The 16384-nt window shown below is 43.0% G+C and overlaps 1 pseudogene; it reads right to left on the reverse strand.

Moving 5' to 3' along the window:
• Window positions 1–14261, reverse strand: part of LOC130293764 (indolethylamine N-methyltransferase-like) — a 37692-nt pseudogene extending 23431 nt beyond the window's left edge.
• Window positions 14262–16384: the final 2123 nt, after the last annotated feature.

A 16384-nucleotide genomic window follows, 5' to 3' on the forward strand; every position in this document is an offset into this window, starting at 1 on the left:
TGTTCCATGATGGGAGTAGTAGTACCTGTAGTAATACACATATCGCCCGATGTGATCGTCCATAATATAGCAGAGATACGGATAATATATAATATATACAGCACTCGCATCTCTGCACTGTACTCCGGCCAGTGATGTGAATAGAACATCATTCATTCATATTTTCCGCCCAGAGTGGGGATTGGCCGATGGGTGGCAGCCAATCACCGCTCTCAGAGGGAAATATGAATGAGAGATGTTCTATTCACATCACTGGCGGGAGTGTACTGCAGAGATGCCAGCGCTGTATAGAGTCGCTCCACATCTCTGCAATAGATAGGACGATCACAGCGGATGTCAGGAGTGACACCCGCTGTGATGTTTCCTTAAGGGGGTACTCTGCCCCTAGACATCTTATCCCCTATCCAAAGGATAGGGGATAAGATGTCAGATCGCCGTGGTCCCCCTTCTGGGGACCCCCTAGATCTACCATGCAGCACCCACCTGTAGCGGCTTCCAGAACCGCTGGAGGTCCTCAGGCTGAGTACATCTCGACCACTGGGACGGAAGATCGTGATGTCACGACTCTGTCCCCGTGTGACGTCACACCCCGCCCCTCAAAGCAAGTCTATGGGAGGGGGCGTGACAGCTGCGGTGGTCGAGATGGACTCCGCCTGAGGACCTCCAGCAGTTCCAGCAGTTCCGCTACAGGTGGGTGCTGCATGGTAGATCCACGGGGTCCCCAGCAGCGGGCCCCTGCGATCTGACATCTTATCCCCTATCCTTTTGATAGGGGATAAGATGTCTAGGGGACGAGTACTACTACTCCCATCATGGAGCACGGTCTGCAGTTAAGGAAAAATCATAGCGGATGTCACTCAGGACACCTGCTGTGATCCTCCAGTATAATGTATAGATGTGGCCGGGCGCTCTTCTATGGTCCCCTGCACTGACCTATATATACACCTATTCATATTTCCCACAGAGAGTTGTGATAGGCTGGAACCATCTGGCCAATCACAGCTCTCTGAGGGAAATAGGAATAGGTGTATATATACGGCAGTGCAGGGAACCATTGAAGAGCGGCCGGCCGCATCTATACATTATACAGAAGGATCGCAACAGAACCTGGGGCGATCTGTCAATTAGTACATGTACTACTACTCCCATCATGGAACAGTGTATGTTCCATGCTGGGAGTAGTAGTACCACCTAAAAAATAAAGAATAAAAAGTGAAAAACACACACACACTACATTTTGATTATTGTCGGCTATATTTTTAGTGCCCTTCCTGCCCACATAAATTGATCCCAGTTTAAAAATTTATAAAAATTTTGTTAAATTAATTTTTTTTACATCACTACTGTATCTTTACAGTATTATATTTTAATGGTACCCTACGAAATTGCGTTTTTCTTGGCGTTTTTTTTTTCCTATAGACTACTGTGGGAGAAAAACACCACGATTTCAGGGAGAAAAACGCCAGTGGCTCAACATGCTACGATTTTGCAAAACCGCCAAGGAGCTGAAAACGCCAAATATAGTGAAAAAATGCCAAAAGGCTAAGAAAAAAAAACCTGCCAAACTGAAAAATGCCAAGTGGAAAAATAATTTTGAGATTTCTCATTGATTTACAGCTAACATCTGGCCGCAGCATTTTTTGGCTGAAAAAACGCCATGCGGCAGAATTGGCGTTTTTCTTGGTGTTTCCCCCCCCCCCCAAAAAAAAAAACAAGTAGAAACTTAGCCTAAGGCAGTGATTTTCAGCTGGATTTAAAAACCTGCTAGTTTAGCAAATGAGGGACCACCAGTAATTGTCAGGCCACAAGAACCACCTTTCGATCCTAAAGTGTTTCCGTTTTTTTGTATGTACAATTATTATGCAAATTTGTGCAGGTTCGAAGAGTTGACTAGTAGAGCTTCGCAAACCCACAGCTCCTTCCTAAAAACATGGTCGCCTTGGCTTTCTTCGGCCTATAACCCCTCAGTTTGGTCTATTTTTTCCTCTTCTAGATCCACACAATGGCTCCATATAGTATACAGTAGATCCTCTCCCCATCGTAAGTACCCTTACTTATCTTTGGACATCATGTCCTCTAATTAGATATTTCTTCTTGCTTAGATTTTTTCCTCCCCCCCTTTTCTCCTTACTCTCAACTGGCTGCCCTCCCCCCCCCCCTTCTTCCCCACCATTAAATCTCTTTGCAATTGTGATATGTTCACCGTCTGCAACTTAGTTGTTGCTAGCTATGCAAATATTGTTTTCTATACTCCCATGCTTGGGAAATGTTGGGCAATTGTGCCACGTTTACTTATTTGCTATGTATATGTTTCATAATAAAAACATATTTGATAAAAAAAAAAAGAATTATTATGTAAATTTGGGGGAACTTAAAGTTTTTATTTTCCGGGGAACTAAACCCATAGCCCATCCTTTACCTCTCACCAACTTATGTATTTGTCTAAATATAATTTATTAGCTATATAGAGCAGTTTTCCTCTTTCAGCTGTCACTTACATGCAGAAAGTGAGAGAAAAACATAATTCTCCAAATCCACCTTGTCTTGGTGTAAACAGCACCCCTCCTCCTCGCATCCCCTCCCTGTGTGAGGAGCTTGTGAGCCGTGAGAGAAAAGCAGTGAAGATTCTCAGTCACAACTTAGCACATAGCTGCTGTTTTTCTGCTGAAAATCTAATCACTGACTACTGTCATTCAGAGCACAGCATGATTTATTGCTGGAGGAAGGATATTCCTTTAAAGGTTGGTATATTGGTTTGGTTATGTAATAAAACAGTTGCTATGGCCAATTTAATACATTCCAGTGTCTGTCATAATTTTAGTGTGAGGACTTGACAAGACCCTTATCATTTAAATAGAAGCACCAGAGTTTTATGTTCTTGAGTTTTTGCAAAAGATGTTTACCTGTTTGCCAAGTGATTTTTGGCATCACAGATAACCTTTTTTATTATGTCTGCATTACAGGGGGCCTTTAGCTGCCAGAGGTTTTCGATACCAGTACATGGCAACCATTCATATGAAGTTGGTTACTTTTTGCATATACCATTTTCAAGGTTTTTTATGTTTTGCCCCAGATTGATCCGCCACAATCTGATGTTTTTGCTTAATAAATTTCTGAGCCAACATCTCAGCAGAACAGTGCTTTAGTAAACTGGGTTTAGTATACATATCCTGCCCCAGTTTTTGTGACTACAATATAATATAGAAATGGTTACTAGGTATATTATCATGGTGACAAATGTATTCAGCCTAAATATTATAAAGTTTGAGTACTATGGGGGAGATTTACTAAAACCTGTGCAAAGAAAAAAAGTGGAGAAGTTGCCCATAGCAACCAATCAGATTCCTTTTAAAATTTGCAGAGGCCTATTTAAAAATGAAAACAATCTGATTGGTTGCTATGGACAACTGCACAATTTGGTTTTTCTGCATAGGTGTCTTTTTTGCATTCATTGTGCAGTTTTCCTCCAATACACAGCTTGTCAATGCATTGAATATTTGGCACTCTAAAGAATAAACTGCAAAGTCAGCAAATTGGTATGTTAAGTCTAGCGGCTTCATGTCAAGGTCTTATTATACAGGTGTGTCTGAGTATCAGCTGTTCTCCTTTTGTTGGCAACTGCTGCTTAATCTGTCATCTGTATTTGCTGCTAAGACCTGCAGACACCATTGTATAGCTGTTGGCGTATAAAGCAAACTGTACATTTCCTGGAGCTGATCGTGATTACTAAACTTATAAAACTGCCTTTTTATTTCTCAGTCAAGTGTCAAGACACTTGGCATCAGAAAATAAAATCATTTTTATTATGTTATAGAATGTCTATACTTTGGATACATATCCCCCGCACCTGCGCCCCTTCTTTCAAGCATGCTCAGGAGATAAGAGCCTTTAATATCGGGTTGGTCCCAGCTGCTATCAGCAGCCACGACCCGTGGCATTAACCCTTAAAAGGGTATTCCAGGAAAAAACTTTTTTTTTTTTAATATATATATATATATATATATATATCAACTGACTCCAGAAAGTTAAACAGATTTGTAAATTACTTCTATTAAAAGATCTTAATCCTTTCAATAATTATCAGCTGCTAAAGTTGAGTTATTGTTTTCTGTCTGGCAACAGTGCTCTCTGCTGACATCTCTGCTTGTCTCGGGAACTGCACAGAGTAGAAGAGGTTTGCTATGGGGATTTGCTTCTAACCTAGGAGGTTCCCGAGACATGTGTCATCAGAGAGCACTTAGACAGAAAAGAACAACTCAACTTCAGCAGCTCATGAAAGGATTAAGCTCATGAAAGGATTAAGATTTTTTAATAGAAGTAATTTACAAATCTGTTTAACTTTCTGGAGCCAATTGATTTTATATATATATATAAGTGTTTTCCAGGATAACCCCTTTAAGACATTGCAGTCAAAGTTATTTGCAGCATCAAAAAGTCCCAGAGAACACATCCCGGTAGCTCAGGGTAGCTGATCTGGACACTTTCAGCGAAATTGCATGGTCCCGATCTGCTGTTAGGACGGAGGGAAGTCTCTTACCTGCTTCCCTGCCGTCGAATTGGCTTCTTTGCTGCAGAAAGTCGTGGACGGCTATAGCAATGGAGCACCGATAACACTAATCAGTGGTATGCTATGGCAGATCATTGTTCAGTGTATGCAATCTGAAGATTTCATGTAATAATCAGCTATGGGGACTAAGAAATAGGAGGAAAAAAGTCTGGGAAAGAGGCTAATATGAATAATCTTCTTCCCTAAAAATTTTTTTTAAATGACTCCCTTTTTTCCAGTTTTGAAATCTAATAATTTAAACAAGAATAAATAAATAAAAATCCTGCACACTCAAGGGGTTAATGAGCTCTGATAAAATCAAAGACGAGGTTGTTTGAAAATGACACCAGTTTTTGTTTCGGACAGATGCTCAATATATTTATAACTACACAACATATAAAAAAAGATAATAGCAGTGGTGGGGAAATGAAATTCCCCAGGGCTGGACTGTGAAGCTAGCAGCTAACACTGGCTCTCATAATAATAATAATAGCAATAACAATAATTAATAGTAATAATAATAATAATAATAAAAACATTTGCTGTTGGGCTAAAAGGGAGGTTGTAGGGATTTCTCTGCTTCTACAGTCAGATTGCCTCCATTTCTGATAATACTGATAATAAAATGTTGTTGTACATATCATTCCTCAATTACAATGTGTTGGTTCCTCATCATACCCTTAATATGCCAGTTGACTTCATATCAAGAAACAAAGTAAAGAACTGGTGACACTCATGTTTAGAGGTTGTGCAAAGAGCCATAACAAGCACCAGTTATTAATGCCAATCTCTGATACTGCCATAACATAGCTGCCATAGTTATTAATGCCAATCTCTGATACTGCCATAACATAGCTGCCATAGTTATTAATGCCAATCTCTGATACTGCCATAACATAGCTGCCATAGTTATTAATGCCAATCTCTGATACTGCCATAACATAGCTGCCATAGTTATTAATGCCAATCTCTGATACTGCTATAACATAGCTGCCATAGTTATTAATGCCAATCTCTGATACTGCCATAACATAGCTGCCATAGTTATTAATGCCAATCTCTGATACTGCCATAACATAGCTGCCATAGTTATTAATGTCAATCTCTGATACTGCCATAACATAGCTGCCATAGTTATTAATGCCAATCTCTGATACTGCCATAACATAGCTGCCATAGTTATTAATGCCAATCTCTGATACTGCCATAACATAGCTGCCATAGTTATTGATGCCAATCTCTGATACTGCCATAACATAGCTGCCATAGTTATTAATGCCAATCTCTGATACTGCCATAACATAGCTGCCACTCTACAAGTCTAACTCTAATGATAAAATGTTTACCCTCAATTTCTGTCTAGTTGCCTTCTACTATGACCCCATTATATCAGTTTCTCTATTTATTTATGTTATATATGATAAGTTATGGTGTCTCAGTGTCTCTTACCTCTGCTCCTATGTTTTCTCTAGTCTGTATAGATTTAATAGAAAACTAGCTTGTTACTTGGCTTTATTATCATTGACATTACCGTACATTACCTTTCACCCCTTCTGATTCGCTGAATCAAACACATGATGTATTTCATGGGCATCAAACAATCCACTCTGATGAGTATATTATTATGTTTTATTTGGCTGACAAGATTTTTGATGGAAAAAAGGTCTTTACATGCAATGTACACTTTATGTTCTTGTCACCTTTCCAACATGTGTTGCTAAACTATCACAGATCAAATCACAGATTACAACAGAGATTTTATGTAAAGGAATATACCTGTAATCTAGTGAACTAGTCACAGACTGTAAATTGATGCTTCTGGATCCTAATGCAAAATCTACAATGAAGTACTGTATGTGACAAATCTTTCCAATCCACCATTTTTGAGGGTTTAAACCATTTTGCATTGCAAAATTCATGGTGTATTTTTTCCTTAACATTTAAAAAGGTCTCAACGGGAGATCTCAAACAGGACCTTTACTTCTTTAGTCCATATGTACGGTGTCCATTTTAGTACATTGTCAGTCATCAGCCGTAACTCCGTCCCGCATCAGACACAACAGCGTCCCGCCTCCTCCCTCAGACCAATCTCCATTAGTCATCAGCCACAACTCCTTCCTCTCTCCTCCGTCATCCGAAACTCCCTCATCCGAAGCTCCGTCATCCCTCAGATGAAAAACTTCCTGCCGTATAGCAGGGCCGAAACTGTGAAACTGCACAACATGTGCTACAGAGCCTGTATAGCAGAGCGAACACTGAACAGCCTGTATAGCAGAGCCAACACTGAACAGCATGTATAGCAGAGCCAACACTGAACAGCCTGTATAGCAGAGCCAACACTGAACAGCATGTATAGCAGAGCCAACACTGGACAGCATGTATAGCAGAGTCAACACTGGACAGCATGTATAGCAGAGCCAACGCTGGACAGCCTGTATAGCAGAGCCAACACTGGACAGCCTGTATAGCAGAGCCAACACTAAACAACATGTATAGCAGAGCCAACACTGAACAGCATGTATAGCAGAGCCAACACTGAACAGCATGTATAGCAGAGCCAACACTGGACAGCATGTATAGCAGAGCCAACACTGAACAGCATGTATAGCAGAGCCAACACTGGACAGCATGTATAGCAGAGCCAACACTGGACAGCATGTATAGCAGAGCCAACACTGGACAGCATGTACAGCAGAGCCAACACTGAACAGCCTGTATAGCAGAGCCAACACTAAACAACATGTTTAGCAGAGCCAACACTGGACAGCCTGTATAGCAGAGCCAACACTGAACAGCCTGTATAGCAGCACCAACACTAAACAACATGTATAGCAGAGCCAACACTGAACAGCATGTATTGCAGAGCCAACACTGAACAGCATGTATAGCAGAGCCAACACTGAACAGCATGTATAGCAGAGCCAACACTGAACAGCCTGTATAGCAGAGCCAACACTGAACAGCATGTATAACAGAGCCAACACTGAACAGCATGTATAGCAGAGCCAACACTGAACAGCATGTATAGCAGAGCCAACACTGAACAGCATGTATAGCAGAGCCAACACTGAACAGCATGTATAGCAGAGCCAACACTGGACAGCATGTATAGCAGAGCCAACACTGGACAGCATGTATAGCAGAGCCAACACTGAACAGCATGTACAGCAGAGCCAACACTAAACAACATGTACAGCAGAGCCAACACTGAACAGCATGTATAGCAGAGCCAACACTGAACAGCATGTATAGCAGAGCCAACACTGAACAACAAGTACAGCAGAGCCAACACTGAACAGCATGTATAGCAGAGCAAACACTGAACAGCATGTATAGCAGAGCCAACACTGGACAGCATGTATAGCAGAGCCAACACTGGAGAGCATGTATAGCAGAGACAACACTGGACAGCATGTATAGTTGAGCCAACACTGGACAGCATGTATAGCAGTGCCAACACTAAACAAAATGTATAGCAGAGCCAACACTGAACAGCCTGTATAGCAGAGCTAACACTGAACAGCATGTATAGCAGAGCCAACACTGAACAGCATGTATAGCAGAGCCAACACTGGACAGCCTGTATAGCAGAGCCAACACTGGACAGCATGTATAGCAGAGCCAACACTAAACAACATGCATAGCAGAGCCAACACTGAACAGCCTGTATAGCAGAGCCAACTCTAAACAACATGCATAGCAGAGCCAACACTGAACAGCATGTATAGCAGAGCCAACACTGGACAGCCTGTATAGCAGAGCCAACACTGAACAGCATGTATAGCAGAGCCAACACTGGACAGCATGTATAGCAGAGCCAACACTGAACAGCATGTATAGCAGAGCCAACACTGAACAGCATGTATAGCAGAGTCGACACTGAAAAGCATGTATAGCAGAGCCCATATAGAAGCAAACTGCACAACATGTAGTACAGAACCTGTATAGCAGAGCCAACACTTCACAGCATGTATAACAAACAGACCCCGCATAGCAGAGCTTTGTAGTACATGGTGTACAGTGTCAGCTCTGCTATATAGGCTCAGCTATACATGTTGTTTAGTGTTGGCTCTGCTATGCTTGCTGTCCAGTGTTGGCTCTGCTATACATGCTGTTCAGTGTTGGCTCTGCTATACTTGCTGTCCAGTGTTGGCTCTGCTATACATGCTGTTCAGTGTTGGCTCTGCTATACATGCTGTTCAGTGTTGGCTCTGCTATACATGTTGTTCAGTGTTGGCTCTGCTATACATGCTGTTCAGTGTTGGCTCTGCTATACGGGTTGTGCTATACATGTTATTCAGCGTACAACATACATATGCACCTGTGTATTAGGTAGTTGTGCTGGCTTTTTTTCCTTTTGTTTGTTTTTTGTGCAACTTAGGGGGAATGGCACCCTCTGTAACCATGCACCCCTCCCCTTTTTCACAGGAGGTATTTTAATTTAAATTGATAATGGATCCAGCATGTAATCCAATCAGAGGCTATATGCCCAGCATAGGTGAGTGTTATGAGTGTTAGGCTCAGAATGTGTGTTAGGGTCCCATGCGAAATGAGGCCACCTCCTCGTGCTGGATTGGGGGACACGTTTTGATCAAAAAGTGCACTAAGAGCCTACATTGTTTGACCAAGTGTGTTGCTGCAATCTTCTTTTTTTGTATACAACGTACATATGGACATTATGGAAATTATGGTGGCCATAAGCCTAGGGTACCAGGGCATTGGAGACGCCTTCTTTAGCAGGAATGGAGGATGCTCCTTGGGCAGCTGAACAGATCGCATAACCCTAAGGTTGGCTCTTTAAATATAAATATATACACATACATACAAAAAACATAGAAGATTGCCAGTAGAAAATTACCACCTGGTCCATCCAGTCTGCCTTTGTATGTTTTCCTTTATGTTCATCCTATTATACAGGGTGGGCCATTTATATGGATACACCTTAATAAAATGGGAATGGTTGGTGATATTAACTTCCTGTTTGTGGCACATTAGTATATGTGAGGGGGGAAACTTTTCAAGATGGGTGGTGACCATGGCGGATATTTTGAAGTCAGCCATTTTGAATCCAACTTTTGTTTTTTCAATAGGAAGAGGGTCATGTGACACATCAAACTTATTGGGAATTTCACAAGAAAAACAATGATGTGCTTGGTTTTAACATGACTTTATTCTTTCATGAGTTATTTACAAGTTTCTGACCACTTATAAAATGTTTTTAATGTGCTGCCCATTGTGTTGGATTGTTAATGCAACCCTCTTCTCCCACTCTTCACACACTGATAGCAACACAGCAGGAGAAATGCTAGCACAGGCTTCCAGTATCTGTAGTTTCAGGTGCTGCACATCTCATATCTTCACAGCATAGACAATTGCCTTCAGATGACCCCAAAGATAAAAGTCTAAGATGGTCAGATCGGGAGACCTTGGGGGCCATTCAACTGGCCCACGACAACCAATCCACTATCCAAGAAACTGTTCATCTAGGAATGCTCGGACCTGACACCCATAATGTGCTGGTGCACCATCTTGCTGGAAAAACTTAGGGAACGTTCCAGCTTCAGTGCATAAAGAGGGAAACACATCATCATGTAGCAATTTTGCATATCCAGTGGCCTACATGATGATGTGTTTTCCTCTTAATGCACTGAAGCTGGCACGTTCCCTGAGTTTTTCCATCAAGCTGGTGCACCAGCACATTATGGGTGTCAGGTCCGAGCATTCCTAGATGAACAGTTTCTTGGATAGTGGATTGGTTGTCGTGGGCCAGTTGAATGGCCCCCAAGGTCTCCTGATCTGACCCCCTTAGACTTTTATCTTTGGGGTCATCTGAAGGCAATTGTCTATGCTGTGAAGATACGAGATGTGCAGCACCTGAAACTTCGGATACTGGAAGCCTGTGCTAGCATTTCTCCTGCCGTGTTGCTATCAGTGTGTGAAGAGTGGGAGAAGAGGGTTGCATTGACAATCCAACACAATGGGCAGCACATTGAACACATTTTATAAGTGGTCAGAAACTTGTAAATAACTCATGAAGGAATAAAGTTACGTTAAAACCAAGCACATCATTGCTTTTCTTGTGAACATGACCCTCTTCCTATTGAAAAAACAAAAGTTGGATTCAAAATGGCCAACTTCAAAATTGCCGCCATGGTCACCACCCATCTTGAAAAGCTTACCCCCTCACATATACTAATGTGCCACAAACAGGAAGTTAATATCACCAACCATTCCCATTTTATTAAGGTGTATCCATATAAATGGCCCACCCTGTAGATATACAGTGGAACAAAAAAGTATTTTGTCAGCCACCAATTGTGCAAGTTCTCCCACTTAAAATGATGACAGAGACCTGTAATTTTCATCATAGGTACACTTCAACTATGAGAGACAGAATGGGGTAAAGAATACAGGAAATCACATTGTAGGATTTCTAATAAATTAATTGGTAAATTTCTCAGTAAAATAAGTATTTGGTCACCTACAAACAAGCAAGATTTCTAGCTCTCACAGACCTGTAACTTCTTCTTTAAGAGTCTCCTCTGTCCTCCACCCGTTACCTGTATTAATGGCACCTGTTTAAACTAGTTATCAGTATAAAAGACACCTGTCCTCAACCTCAAACATTCACACTCCAAACTCCCCTATGGCCAAGACCAAAGAGCTGTTGAAGGACACCAGAAACAAAATTGTAGAGCTGCACTAGGCTGGGAAGACTGAATCTGCAATAGGTAAGCAGCTTGGTGTGAAGAAATCAACTGTTTGAGCAATTATTAGAAAATGGAAGACATACAAGACCTATGATAATCTCCCTCGATATAGGGCTCAATGCAAGATCTCACCCCGTGTTGTCAAAATGATCACAAGAACGGTGAGCAAAAATCACAGAACCACACGTGGGGACCTAGTGAATGACCTGCAGAGAGCTGAGACCAAAGTAGCAAAGGCTACCATCAGTAACACACCATGCCGCCAGGGACTCAAATAATGCAGTGCCAGACGTGTCCCCCCCTGCTTAAGCCAGTACATGTTCGGGCCCATCTGAAGTTTGCTAGAGAGCATTTGGATGATCCAGAAGATTATTGGGAGAATGTCATATGGTCAGATGAAACCAAAGTAGAACTTTTTGGTAAAAACTCAACTCGTAGTGTTTGGAAGAGAAAGAATGCTTAGCTGCATCCAAAGTACACCATACCTACTGTGAAGCCTTGGGGGGAAACATCATGCTTTGGGGCTGTTTTCCAGCAAAGGGACAAGGACGACTGATCCGTGTAAAGGAAAGAATAAATGGGGCCATGTATCGTGAGATTTTGGGTGAAAAAACTCCTTCCATCAGCAAGGGCATTGAAGATAAAACATGGCTGGGTCTTTCAGCATGACAATGATCCCAAACACACCACCTGGGCAATGAAGGAGTGGCTTTGTAAGAAGCATTTCAAGGTCCTGGAGTGGCCTAGCCAGTCTCCAGATCTCAACCCCATAGAAAACCTTTGGAGGGAATTGAAAGTCGGTGTTGCTCAGCGACCGCACCAAAACATCACTGTTCTAGAGGAGATCAGCATGGAGGAATGGGCCAAAATACCAGCAACAGTGTGTGAAAACCTTATGAAGACTTACAGAAAACGTTTGACCTCTGTCATTGCCAACAAAGGGTATATAACAAAGTATTGAGATGAACTTGTGTTATTGACCAAATACTTATTTTCCACCATCATTTGCAAATACATTTTTTTTCTCATTAGGTCTCTCAGTTGAAGTATACCTATGATGAAAATTACAGGCCTCTCTCATCTTTTTAAGTGGGAGAACTTGTACAATTGGTGGCTGACTACTTTTTTGCCCCACTGTATGTTTATCCCAGGTGTATTTAAATTCACTTTCTGTTGGAAGTTTGTTCCAAGCATCTACTACTATTTCACTAAAACACTTTCTCATGTTGCTCCTGATTTTACCCCAACAAACCTCAGATCGTGCCCTTTGTGAGCAGGGCCTGCCTGCTCAGCATATCACTGGCCAAGACTAGAGATGAGAAAATCGAAGTTGACGAACCCAAATTCGTTACGAATTTCATGAAAAATTTGATTTGCAACGAATACGAATATCGCCGCGGTTCTATCGCACAAATCACTTCATTAAACTCCATTTTACAGCGTTCCAGGCTATTGGAGAGCTAAGATGGCGGATCCACATGTGAGTACATGGGGCAGGGGATTATGGGAGGGCGGGAAACAGTGGCGGGAATGAAGGTAGGCGGGCTGACCCTGAACCTGTGAGATGCAGCCTATCAGTGTTCACTGACCCCTGTGATGTCACAGCCCCTATATAATCGGCGGCCATCTTGCCTCTCTTCATTTCATCTATGCAGTCAGATGGAGAGGACGGGACTGTGTGTGTGTGAATAGCTCATACCACAGCGTTACACTGCAACTGCTAGTCACATCAGCATTAGGGAAAGACAGGAGTGCAGAGTGCTGTGCTGTTACACTGAGAAGGATCATTGATTGCTAAACCTCCTATTCACGTTATTGAGCATTGCAGCAGAGAGGGGCAGATAGCTGTCAGCTGCCTCATACAGATCTCCAAGCTGCCTGAACTTTCTGAAGTATCTTATCTCCTCATTTTTCAGCCCAATTGAGTTTATTTTAATTTTTTCCACAAATCTTCTGCTGCTCAGAATTGTGTGACAGAGAGCAATTTAGGGTTTAATCCCTGGATTTTTTTTTTTTGTGGTGCTGCACTGTTGGGTCCTGCTGCTGTTCAGAAAGAAGTCATATTAGTGTGGACTTTAGTGCCTTTTTACAATTTTTCACCTGTTACTCTGTCTCTGCTAAATTCAGTGTTATACCACACGTTATACACCTGCCGGTGTATTAAAGAAAAAAAAGTTTTTCCTGAGTACAAATACGCTTTTTCAGTGGCCTTATCATTGCAAAGGGCCTACATACAAGCAAATAGCGTACCATATACTACCTTTTTTTCTGTCTCTGTGCTAAATTCAGCGTTATACCACACGTTATACCCCTGCCGGTGTATGAAAGAAAAGAAAAAGTTTTCCTGCGTACAAATACGCTTAACAGTGGCCTTATCATTGCAAAGGGCCTAAATTCAAGCAAATAGCGTACCATATACCACCTTTTTTTCTGTCTCTGTGCTAAATTACCGTATTTTTCGCCCTATAAGACGCACCGGCGTATAAGACGCACCCAATTTATAGGTGCAAAATCTAAAAAAATTAAGTTTTTGAACCCAATAGTGGTCTTCAACCTGCGGACCTCCAGATGTTGCAAAACTACAACTCCCAGCATGCCCAGACAGCCAACTTTCCGGGCATGCTGGGAGTTGTAGTTTTGCAACATCTGGAGGTCCGCAGATTGAAGACCACTGCATAGGAGGTAATAGTCACGTGTCCCCACTGCTCCGGACCCGTCACCGCTGCCCTGGATGTCGCTCCATCGCTGTCGCCGCGTTGCCACCCCTCCTATCCCTGCTATTGGTGGTCTAGACGCGACCACCAATAGCAGATCTGGGGCGGGGGGGGGTTACTTTAGTTTTCTCCGTCCTGCCCACCCACAATAGGCGGGGCAGAACGGGGAAAACGAAGAGGAGCAGCGCCGGAGTCCACTTACCCTTCTGGAGGCAGCGGAGCAACGGCGATCGTCGGGCGGCGACGGAGATCTGCGGGCGGCGTGCAGCAGAAGAGGAAAGCTCCCTGAAGCCGGTGAGTAGTTGCCTAGCAACATCTAGAGGGCTACAGTCTGAGACCACTATAGTGGTCTCTAGACTGTAGCCCTCCAGATGTTGCAAAACTACAACTCCCAGCATGCCCAGACAGCTGTTTGCTGTGTGGGCATGCTGGAATTTGTAGTTTTGCAACAGCTGGAGGTCTGCAGTTTAGAGACCACTGCACAGTGATCTCTATACTGCCCTCTAGATCTTGCAAAACTACAACTCCTAGCATGCCCACACAGCTGTTTGCTGCCTGGGCATGCTGGGAGTTGTAGTTTTGCAACATCTGGAGGTCCACAGTTTGGAGATCACTGTTCAGTGGTCTCTAAATTGTAGCACTCCAGATGTTGCGAAACTACAAATTCCAGTATGCCCACACAGAAAACAACTGTCTTGGCATGCTGGGAGTTGTAGTTGCGTACCTCCAGCTGTTGCATAACTACATCTCCCAGCATGCCCTTCTGTGATCAGTACATGCTGGGAATTGTAGTTTTGCAACAGCTGGAGGCACACTGGTTGGAAAATACTGAGTTAGGTAACCGAATCTAACTCAATATTTTCCAACCAGTGTGCCTCCAGCAGTTGCAAAACTACAACTCCCAGCATGTACTGACAGACCGTGCATGCTGGGAGTTGTAGTTTTGCAACAGCTGGAGGCACACTGGTTGGAAAATACTGAGTTAGGTAACAGAACCTAACTGAAGGTTTTACAACCAGTGTGCCTCCAGCTGTTGCAAAACTACAACTCCCAGCATGTACTGACAGACCGTGCTTGCTGGGAGTTGTAGTTTTGCAACAGCTGGAGGCACACTGGTTGGAAAATACTGAGTTAGGTAACAGAACCTAACTGAAGGTTTTCCAGCCAGTGTGCCTCCAGCTGTTGCAAAACTACAACTCCCAGCATGCACGGTCTGTCAGTACATGCTGGGAGTTGTAGTTTTGAAACAGCTGGAGGTTTGCCCCCCCCCCCTATGTGAACATACAGGGTACATTCACACGGGCACGTTTACAGCAAGTTTCCCGCTTCAAGTATGAGCTGCGGCAAATTTTTCGCGCAAGGGCAATTTCCTAGCGGGAAACTCGCCGTAACCCACCAGTGTGACTGTACCCTAAAAACACTACACTACACTAACACCTAATAAAGAGTAAAACACTACACATACACCCCCTTACACTGTTCCCCCCCCCCCCCCAATAAAAAATGAAAAACGTATTGTACGGCAGTGTTTCCAAAACGGAGCCTCCAGCTGTTGCAAAACAACAACTCCCAGCATTTCCGGACAGCCACTGACTGTCCAGGCATGCTGGGAGTTTAGCAACAGCTGGAGGCACCCTGTTTGGGAATCACTGGCATAGAATACCCCTATGTCCACCCCTATGCAACCCCTAATTTAGTCCTCAAATGCGCATTTCGGAGCCCTCTCGTATTTCAAGGAAACAGTTTAGGGCCACATATGGGGTATCGCCGTACTCGGGAGAAATTGCACTACAAATTTTGGGGGGCTTTTTCTCCTTTTACCCCTTATGAAAAGGAAACGTTGAGATCTACACCAGCCTGTTAGTGTAAAAAAAAAAAATATAATTTTACACTACCATGCTGGTGTTGCCCTTTACTTTTTATTTTCACAAGAGGTAAAAGGAAAAAAAAGACCCCCAAAATTTGTAACGCAATTTCTCCTGAGTACGGAAATACCCCCATATGTAGGCGTAAAATGCTCTGCGGGCGCATAACAAGGCTCAGGAGTGAGAGCGCACTATGTACATTTGAGGCCGAAATTGGCGATTTGCACAGGGGTGGCTGATTTTACAGCGGTTCTGACATAAACCCCAAAAAATAAATACCTACATGTGATCCCATTTTGAAAACTACACCCCTCACGGAATGTAACAAGGGGTACAGTGAGCATTTACGCCCCACAAGTGTCTGACAGATTTTTGGAACAGTGGTCTGTGAAAATAAAAAATGTAATTTTTTTGTTTGCACAGCCCACTGTTCCAAAGATCTGTCAAACGCCAGTAGGGTGTAAATGCTCACTGTACCCCTTATTACATTCCGTGAGGGGTGTAGTTTCCAAAATGGGGTCACATGTGGGGGGTCCACTGTTCTGGCAC

Source organism: Hyla sarda, chromosome 10 (genome assembly GCF_029499605.1).
Source record: "Hyla sarda isolate aHylSar1 chromosome 10, aHylSar1.hap1, whole genome shotgun sequence".
Classification (NCBI taxonomy): Eukaryota; Metazoa; Chordata; class Amphibia; order Anura; family Hylidae; genus Hyla; species Hyla sarda.